The 10,236-nt window shown below is 33.5% G+C and overlaps 1 pseudogene; it reads left to right on the top strand.

Annotated features, from left to right (window-relative positions):
* The first annotated feature begins 5,450 nt into the window (after positions 1-5,450).
* Positions 5,451-9,492, top strand: LOC124924482 (annotated as a pseudogene).
* The last annotated feature ends 744 nt before the right edge of the window (positions 9,493-10,236 follow it).

Raw genomic sequence — 10,236 nt, 5'->3', positions numbered from 1 at the left:
TTTAACGGTGGATGAAGACGTAAGTGTTTGTTTGACACTTCTTCAAATACGACTATACAACAAGCAAAAAATGTAACCCAAAGTGAATTTTATACTATTTTGGCATCCCGTAAGATTAGAGTTAGAATATTCAATGATCTCAAGATTATCCAACCTCTTACATATGAACATTTAATTCTTAGTTATTTTCAAATCTCATAAGTATTGGCTACTTAATGTCAAGAAAAATTTGTGGCAAAGAAAATGTCGCCCACATATAAAACCATAAATATGTGTTTACTCCCACTAAGATTGTTATACATAAATCATCGATTAAATTCACCTCAAAACCAAAAGAGAGAATTATTTTGTGAAATTTATGATACCACTAACGAGAAACTTCTTTAAGTTCATAGATGAATTTCTTTAATTTGAAAACCATATTAATTTGGTCTTTTGACACATATTTTTCGTTGCACCAAATTATTTTTTTTCAACGTCTCCGTTGAGAATCTCCTTAACATCTATTTTGGTGAAGTTCCATATCGGCGGCGATCAACCAGGCCCCCTTTCCAATAATACAAAATATGTAACGAGTGCCATAAATTGTCCTTAAAGAGTTATTCGATAAAACTAGAATGTCTCAAATACACTTGATTTTGATGTTTTTGAGTTTGTACGTAATGAATTTGATCAACACTATCTTGTTACTTTTGATTTCTGAACTATCATTAAAAGGAATAAAATCCTTATCAATGTCAAAAGAATTTGAGAAATGAATCAAATTTTACTGAATAGAAATTATTGATCTAAATCATCTTAAAAATCAACTATCCCTCAAACTCATTATCCTCAAAATATATTGTAGTCTCATCTCAATTTTTTTATTTTACCTCTAACTTGACATTATAAAAAAAATTATAGCCCTTAATCACTTAAAATATACAATGAAATAACTAATCACATCTATAAATTTAAGTAACAGCTAAATTCAAATATTGATTTATTCCATCTCAAAATACCTAATGCAACATTAATATCAAGTTTTTGGACAATAATATTAATTTCATAGTATTTTATTGTAATGATAAAAAATGTTAAATAATCAATCTATATATCTTTGGATGGATTAATTATTCACATAAATAAGAAATTATAATTATTACATGTTTATCATCACAAGTATTTAGGTAATTATGTCAATTAATTATCAGTTTTGAGTCAAATAATATAGTCACATGAATTACACAATACTACCCGTTCAAAATTTTATTGAATCAATTTCAACAAATATTCACTTTAGTAATTATATGTATCAATCAATACAATTCAAATAATGAACAATAATATCATTAATTTGAATTTAAATGTCATATTATTATATATAACCCAAATCAATAATATACAGTTTACCAAAAAAACATTAAATTTATTTTATCATAAAAAAATAAAATTTTATCGTAAGCCAAATCTTAATTATTGAATTTAAAATTTGTAATGTGCGACTTAATAAAATAAAGGGACTTCCTTAGTATACTACAACTTATATAAGAATGAAATAAATAATAAATTTCAAGATTTACTCAAATAAATTTCAAAAATTCCAATACAATGGAACTTAAATTTATTTGTTAATTCTAAATTTATTAAAAAGTTTAACACTAATATTTTAATTCTCAAATAAAGTGTACATTAAATCGTAATTTAAACACTCCTTAATTATTTATCTCTTTAATATATATATATATATATATATATATATATATATATATATATATATATATATATATAATATCATTATTTAATGAGAGAATATAAATATCTCTAAATGAGATCTTAATCATAATTACTTAGTCAATTTTGTTTATCAAATAACATTATAAATCTTTATATTTTATACTCAATTATTTTGAAATTATGTATAAATTCATGCATATATAACATTGCTTATTGAGAGAAAATTCAAATATTCTTTAAATCTGAGAATTTTTAATGATAATTCATTAACTAGTCAAAAAAAATAATTCAAATATATCTTAATTTATCATAAATACATGAAATTTAATCTTAATTCAGAATATATGAATTTTAATAAAAAAAATATATATATCTTTCTGATTTAAATTTTCTAATATAAAATATATATTTCATCATCGAAATTATTAAAATAATATATATTCTTAATATTATGGTTTGACAAGCAATAAATATATAAATATATATATATATATACATATAATAATATGATTTGAACTTATCATAAATCCATACATATATATGTACATCGAATGATATATATTCTCATAAAATTAAATTAAAATAGAACGACTTTGATAATTTAATTTAAATTGTGAGTAATTAAATTTGAATGCGGAAGCTTAACTTAATTTGTAAACATTAATATTCTCTTCCCTTGGAATGAAAATGTTCTTTAATTTTCTCTTTCCTTAACGTTTCTTTAGATGAAATATTTTTTAGATGAATATGTCAAATTAGTTTTTCTCTCCGTTGATGGGGACACAAAAATGAAATTGATAGTACCTCAAATGAGAACCATTAATGTTACAAAATAACCAATATGTTTGTTATTTTGGTTCGAATAATTCTAATTTAGCCCCTTCATAAAATTAAAAATATCACTTTTAATATCTTCACTTTATATTCATAACAAATATACCTATAAGCCATAAACTTAATTTCACATTAGATCACATTATTTTGACTAATATTAAAGATGATATTTATACAAATATTTATCGTACTAGTGACTCCATAAATTCCAACCTATCATATGTAAACATAAATCTTACCTACCCATTGTTTGACGTATCTAAACAACAAAACCTCAATAAATCAACATGTACTTGCTTATTTATTATACATACATGCATCTATAATAGATATAGTGAACATCTCTAAGCATATTTTTTTTTTATCAAAATCCAACAACATATTTGTCAAGTTGATTATACGATCACAGATTGCCTCTTCTAAAGAATGAAGATATGTTCCTCGAGAGCAACAATTTCCATAAAATGAAATGGTACTACAAAGGCTACGGTCTAACTACCACTCTCAAGTATACTCACTTTCGTATCCATCATAACTTCATGAAGGAGATGCATAAAAAATGGGATTACATAGGGCCTTCATCTTATGTGATCGCCAAATCTGTCCAACTATCGATGAATTCAAAGCCATCATTATGATCGATAACAACAACATCTTAAGAATCAAGTCCTACAAAGTGTCCATGTCTCTTAGGCGCCTAATCCATGAAGAATTTAGATATATTAAGACCACGATAGAAAAGATCCTGGGAAGAACATACTTGGACCTTCCACACTAGGTAAAACTGGCCACAAAGACCGGGGAAATCCCACTGAACTTCAGTACCTCTTTGCTCACCATGGCAATCATGATGAACCACTTTCTTCTCACTCCATAAAGCAACTTGATAGGATCGGCTTTATCAATAGAGACGGGGGTCTGACGATTGATGAAGGCTTATGAAAAACGTTTTGAAAGAAATCTTGTTAGGGATTTAATTCACTTTCTATTCTACGCAAACCCTTGTAAACACTTAAAATAGAATCAAGTGCGGAAATGTTTACTTATGTTTGAATTTTAGGAACAAGAATGAGAAGATGACAGAAAGGAACAACATAGCAGTTTATTTATGGATGTTCGGAGAAAACTCTCCTACGTCACCCCTTCTTCCAACCACCAGAAGGATTCACTATAATATGTTTTGAATCAAATACAGTTTGCACGAATAACTCACTGTTGAACATAACAGACTATGTTTAACTTACAATATGATGAAGAATATCACTCAGCTAAAATGATACTTTTGATTCTAACTCTCTCTTGATGAACACATAGTAAAGCAAGAAAGCAGTTAACAACTTGAATATTCAAAGGCTTGATTTCTCAATAATTTAGAGATTCTTCTTAGAATGAGAAATCCATAGATCGAGAGATTATTCATTGTCCTTTAGATTCTTTAAGTAAGGAACGGGTACCAACGGTCGAATCTTCATAATGACACATGGCGAGCTTCTATTGGAATGCCTCCATAGTACACAACAGACTCTGAAAAAAAGGATCGTGGTCGTACACAACAGGTAGTGCGCCGAATATTCTTCAGAAATGTACCTGCAAAACAAGTAATGTGATGGATATTCGCTTACGTGGCATTGGTTGATTGGTTCCAGCTGGCTGTCGTACTGATCTTCACTAGAAAGTGGAGCAGGAGTAGCGTACAGTTACAACACGTGGGTAGGTGGGTGCTAGCTTCAAAAACTACTTAAGCATTGCATTAAATGTATTTCAATTAGAAGACCTCGTCTAATGAAATCAGTCATCCCCGTCTAATAATAGAATCCATTAGACCACCTGGTCTAATGGGATTAGACTTCACGTCTAATTACAATCACTTCAGACTAATCTGAAGGAGTTAGACTGCACGTCTAACTTTCACTAGTTAGACTGTACGTCTAACTATCACATTCCATTGGACTACACGTCTAACTCCACGAGTTAACTGCACGTCTAATTACGGTTCCACTTCAGACTAGTCTGAAGGAGTTAGACTACACGTCTAACTTTCACCAGTTAGACTGCACATCTAACTCTTTCCATTAGACCGCACGTCTAACTCCACGAGTTAGACTGCTCGTCTAATTACGAATCCCTTAAGACTAATCTGAAGGAGTTAGATTGCACGTCTAACTTTCTCTTTCCATTAGACTACACGTCTAACTACGAATCCCTTCAGACTAATCTGAAGGAGTTAGACTGCACGTCTAACTTTCTCCTTCCATTAGACTGCACGTCTAACTACGAATCCCTTCAGACTAATCTGAAGGAGTTAGACTGCACGTCTAACTTTCTCCTTCCATTAGACTGCACGTCTAACTCCACTAGTTAGACTGCACGTCTAACATTCACTTTTCATTAGACTGTACGTTTAACTGCACGTCTAACATTCACTTTTCATTTGACTGCACGTCTAACTCCATGAGTTAGACTGCACATCTAACTCTCTCTAGTTAGACTACACGTCTAACACCGCTTAGTTAGACTACACGTCTAACTTCGCTAGTTAGACTGCACGTCTAACTTCGCTAGTTAGACTGCACGTCTAACTTCGTGCATCTAAAGTCAAATCGGTCTAATGAACCAAGTCTAATAAAGCCTAATTTCGATACACCTGCATTAAAATCAATTAGACGCATGGATAATCCATTCATCATGAAAATTACGATAGTCAAAATAACTTGACCCAACACAACTGCCCGCTATCCTCCAAGATACTAGAAGTGGCTTATCACCTTAAATGAGGAAATAAGGATCCCACTTGAATCATCATTGTTAAAACATTACTAGGTTTAAATGAATCCTACTTCACCTACTACCTCAATAAGAGAGGGGGTCCCATCATTTTCTATATATGGCTCTTGGAAAATATGGAGCGTATACCTCTCCCGCTTATCGGTAATGAGAATAATGTCGCCCTCCAATGTCGACGCATTAGGAGTGCCAAGCCAGAAATACCCGTCCATGACAACGATTACATATGCGAACTTCTACCATGGTATGATATTAAGAAAATTGTCTATCTAATGGATGATCAACCCGTAATCATGTTTATGGGTCTTGAATGGATCACTTCTTACTACACTAGTGAGTTGTTTAAGCAATTTAGGTGAGACTGTATGCCTCCCTACCGTGATTGTGTAGTTGCCATAGACAGGCCCATTAAACACAATGACTTCACAAATTACCTTGAGTTCTGGAATGATGTAGTCAAAATGGGCATCCCGAAAGACTAAAAGGATTATCTTGACCAAATTAGAGAAGAGATAACAGATCTTTTGAGAAAGTCAGAGAAGAGATTAAAGAGACTTTCTGTTGTTGGTCCCTCCGAGGATTCAAATATTAGGAAGAATGTACAGGTACAAGCAATTTTGTGCATGGTTTCTCAATAGTATTCATTTCCAAGTGAGTTTCTCGATTAATTTCTTTCTAGATTAGTGTTGTTTTCATATTATGTGTATTCTTTTCTTGCAGCATTCTCTAGCAACCAACCTTCAGAACCTTTCAACAGAAGTTCGAAAGAAACAATCAAATTATTTGAAATGACTTCAACAGCAGAAAGAGGTAAGTGTTGAGGAAGAAGTACCATTTCTTGTGTTCAATTTTGGTAGTCTTCTAACAGTAATTTGTAATGTAGGGTGCGGATGTAGTTGATATAGAAATGAACTTAAATGAGGCCAAAAGGGAAGATGATGAGTTTGACGACCTTGTAATATTAATTTCTTGTTATTCCATGTGCAAATTTACAACTATTTTCAGTCATTTATTTACAATGCAGAACTTGAGAACTTATTTTATCATGTGGTAAATAAATATTCGATTGATTTGATGATATGAGCTAGTAAATATTTTTGGATATCTGTAAAGGAAACTTCTTATAATATATGACTTTGGTGGATCTAGATTTTATTTTATTTCTTATTGTGTTCTTTGTATTTGAAGTTCTTAAGGTGCTCACACATATCAAAATTTGCTTTCTTTCTCTTGGGGTTACTCTTTATTGTTCTCCACCTTTGTTGTCATGGAAATTAATGGACTGATCTGATAGTATATATAAAATAGGGGTTTAATGAGCATCAAATGGCAAAATTGAGAAAAAACGAAGCATTTAATGTCGAAAGAGAAAAGGAAATCTAACAAATATATGGAAAGTTCTTTAGTATGATTAGATTTGGTTTGTATGTAGCAAAATTAAATATAAACCATAATTGTTGTAGGTGGTGGAATAAGTAAATGAGCTAGCTCAAATAATGAAAGATCTATCAGTTCTTGTGATTGATCAGGCAAGACCAACCTCATAATCTGTTACGACTTGTTTCGTAAGATGTGTTTATGGGTTCAAGAATCAAGTTCTTGATCTTAGGACCGGTGTAAATTCTATAATCAAAGGGCAGCGAAAGGTTTTCAATAGAGAATTTGGGGGAGGGGATAAAAGAACCAAGGGTGCGAAGAGAAATACTTATGGTGTATACCAAACAGTCCATAGTAAATAATAATAGACGAACGGAGTTGAAATTCATATCTTAATTATTCCATTCATGGGTCCTTGGGGAAGAAAGATCAGCCTTATATAGGTTACAACAAATACTAGAAAATAACAGAATTCGGTTTGTAAAATAGAAAAGGAAAGAAAAACAAAATATTAATACAACAAAACAGAAATCTGACCCATATGCACACTAGGATCGAGAACGGGTGCCGAGAAAGGTTTATGGAATTATTTTAGGACCGATGCCTTGATTTTAGACCCTAGCATTATCTCCCCCTTCAAAATTCGTCGCCCTCGACGAAAAAGACCGTGGTCTGCCGAGCCTCTAATGCGCATGCTCAATATTTCAAAGAATTCGGTCGGACTTCAGCAAGTCCAGTAAGTGTCGGAGTCTAGAACCGCATTTCTTAGAAGCCTTCGGTCTTCCCGCTCCGCAATCAGTCCCTCCTTTGGCCCAACACGCCAGGTGCAGAAAAAGGCCATTTTTCTTCCGGGCATACTGTAGAATGTCTTCAAACAATCAAGACCAGTCCTTTATCCAGACCAGCAACACATGTGCAACAACATCGCCAAGTCTTCTAACTACCTTCCTGGCTGGTGGTCGGTTGTTGGGTTGCTGGTTAAGCCCTTTGATTATGTGTTGGAAATTTTCTAGAGTGTCTTCCAAAACAAGTGAAACACTTTGGCCTTCGTTCTTACTCTTTATTTGTACCGTGGCAGCACCATTATAATCTTCCAAGGTCTTGTCCAGCTGGTCATCTTGCATTATGTTGACCTACGACCGAGGGGTACCCTGTTGGACCGTGAATGTGTGCAAAGAAATGACACGTTTGTCCCCTGTCTCAAACAGCAAAGGTGGGTCATAAAAACTTAATTCTTGGACGGGTTCTTGAACGAGTTCTTGGACTTCTTGCTGTTTAGCCGGGGCCATGAATATTTTGGATTCGCACCTATGATTGGGCTCCCAATTTTCATTGCAAGTATAACACATGTCTTCCTTGGGATCGGTTGTCCGGTTTGTGCTCGGCCAGACCGTGTTAACAATTCATGGTTTGGATAGCAGCGACGGCTTGGCGCTGCGACCGAATCGCATCAAGAGATCTTTCTTAAACACATCCCAGGACAATGATTCATTTTGGTTGCGATTCTGCAAATATGATTCATGCCAAGTTCTTGCCTTTTTAGAAAAATGAGTGTGGACAATGTCTAGTGTTGTGGCCTCATTCGTCTTGCCAACCCTAAAGACTTGCTCGGAAAATAAGAGCCAGCCCTCCAAATCAGTCCCATCAAATTCAGAAATATTAAAATTTGTGAGTCGGGTTGGAGAAAGGTAGTAAGAAGCAATATCATAGGGTCTGGTGCGGGGATCTTGGCCATTATTAAACGCACCTCTTTCAATGGTTGTCAAGCTTTTTCTAGCAGCATACCTTCTGTCCATACTTTGCTGAAAGACATTATGCAAAGCAGTTTGTTCGGTCATGTGTTGTTGCAGGGACGCTTGTATGGAGGCATATTGTTGGGACAGGCCTTCGAGTAGGGTCTTAAGAGCGTCCATGTCTTGTTTTCTATCGAGTTTCTTTCATTTGAGGATCGTCTTGCTCAGATACCAAGAATGTTACGACTTGTTTCGTAAGATGTGTTTATGGGTCCAAGAATCAAGTTCTTGATCTTAGGACCGGTGGAAATTCTATAATCAAAGGGCAGTGGAAGGTTTTCAATAGAGAATTTGGGGGAGGAGATAGAAGAACCAAGGGTGCAAAGAGAAATACTGTTGGTCTATACCAAACAGTCCATAGTAAATAATAATAGACGAACGGGGTCGAAGTTCATATCTTCATTATTCCATTCATAGGTCCTTGGGGAAGAAAGATCAGCCTTATATAGGTGATGTCTTGCTCTAGAATATTCGGTTACAACAAATACTAGAAAATAATAGAATTCGGTTTGTAAAATAGAAAAGGAAAGCAAAACAAAATATTAATACAACAAACCATAAATCTGACCCATGTGCACACTAGGACCGAGAACGGGTGCTGAGAAAGGTTGCTGAAATTATTCTAGGACCGAGGCCTTGATTTTAGACCCTAGCATAATCCAACATTGGTTTTTACAGTTTTGATATTTATGAAGTTAACTGTATCTATATATTCAAACAGGGAACAATTGTAGACCAGATTGACTACAATATCCAGAATGTAGCTGCATCAGTTGATGAAGGCCTTAAGTAGCTTCAGAATGTTGTATTTTTTTATAAAAAAAATAATTCACATCTATACTATTATTAATGTTTGGGAATTGAATGGACATTGTAGGCTGAGAGATCTCAAAAACAAGGAGGGATGGTAATGTGTGCGACGGTTCTCATAATTATGTGTGCGGTTATGTTAGTCCTTCTAATCCTCAAGACAATACTCTTCTATTAATGGGAACTCAGGTTCAGATAAACCGGGTTGGACATTTATGCCGGAGGTTTTGAGGTAAATGAGTTTATACGTTTATGTGTATTGAAACATTCTACTTGCGTTTCTCTAATCATCGTCTAGTTGTTTTTGACTTTCCAACTGAAATTGCTAATAATCAGTTGTTCTTATCCAGGTGGTTGATTGGACTCCCCGTTTCAAAATCTGAGGAAGAGAAAATAACAGGAGCCGAAAAACTTCAGGAAAGCAGGTGATTAAAAATTTTTCTAACTATGAAATACGAATTCCTAAAGAATAAAGGATCTCTTATGTGGGATAACTTGGTTTATGATCTTGTACCTTACTTGTAACAAGTTATTTAGTGCAATATTTGTTTAATTTAGGTAGGATTTTCAAGATGACATGCATTTGTTGTGAGAATTCTATTTTGTATTCATCTTGTAATTTAATCATTCTTGATGCAGCTGTGTGATTTTTGTTTTATATTGTTCTTAATCTGAATTTACTTTTTTTCTTGATTCTTGCTACAGGACAATTTCAAAAGCATTCATCAGGGAAGAACAAAATGCACTGCAGGAAATGGTAGTGTAGCAGCCTAGAAAGAAGAAAGAAGAAATGGTAGTATAATGGAGGACCAAAAGTTTTTAGTGGATTGATTGAATCATAAAGTAATATTGTCATTTTACTTTGTGGAATATTGTTTTGTAGTTACACGGTATAAAAAAAGATTTCACATTCTAAGTATGC

Source organism: Impatiens glandulifera, chromosome 2, assembly GCF_907164915.1.
Source record: "Impatiens glandulifera chromosome 2, dImpGla2.1, whole genome shotgun sequence".
Taxonomy (NCBI): Eukaryota; Viridiplantae; Streptophyta; class Magnoliopsida; order Ericales; family Balsaminaceae; genus Impatiens; species Impatiens glandulifera.
This window is presented reverse-complemented; position numbering and strand designations above follow the sequence as displayed.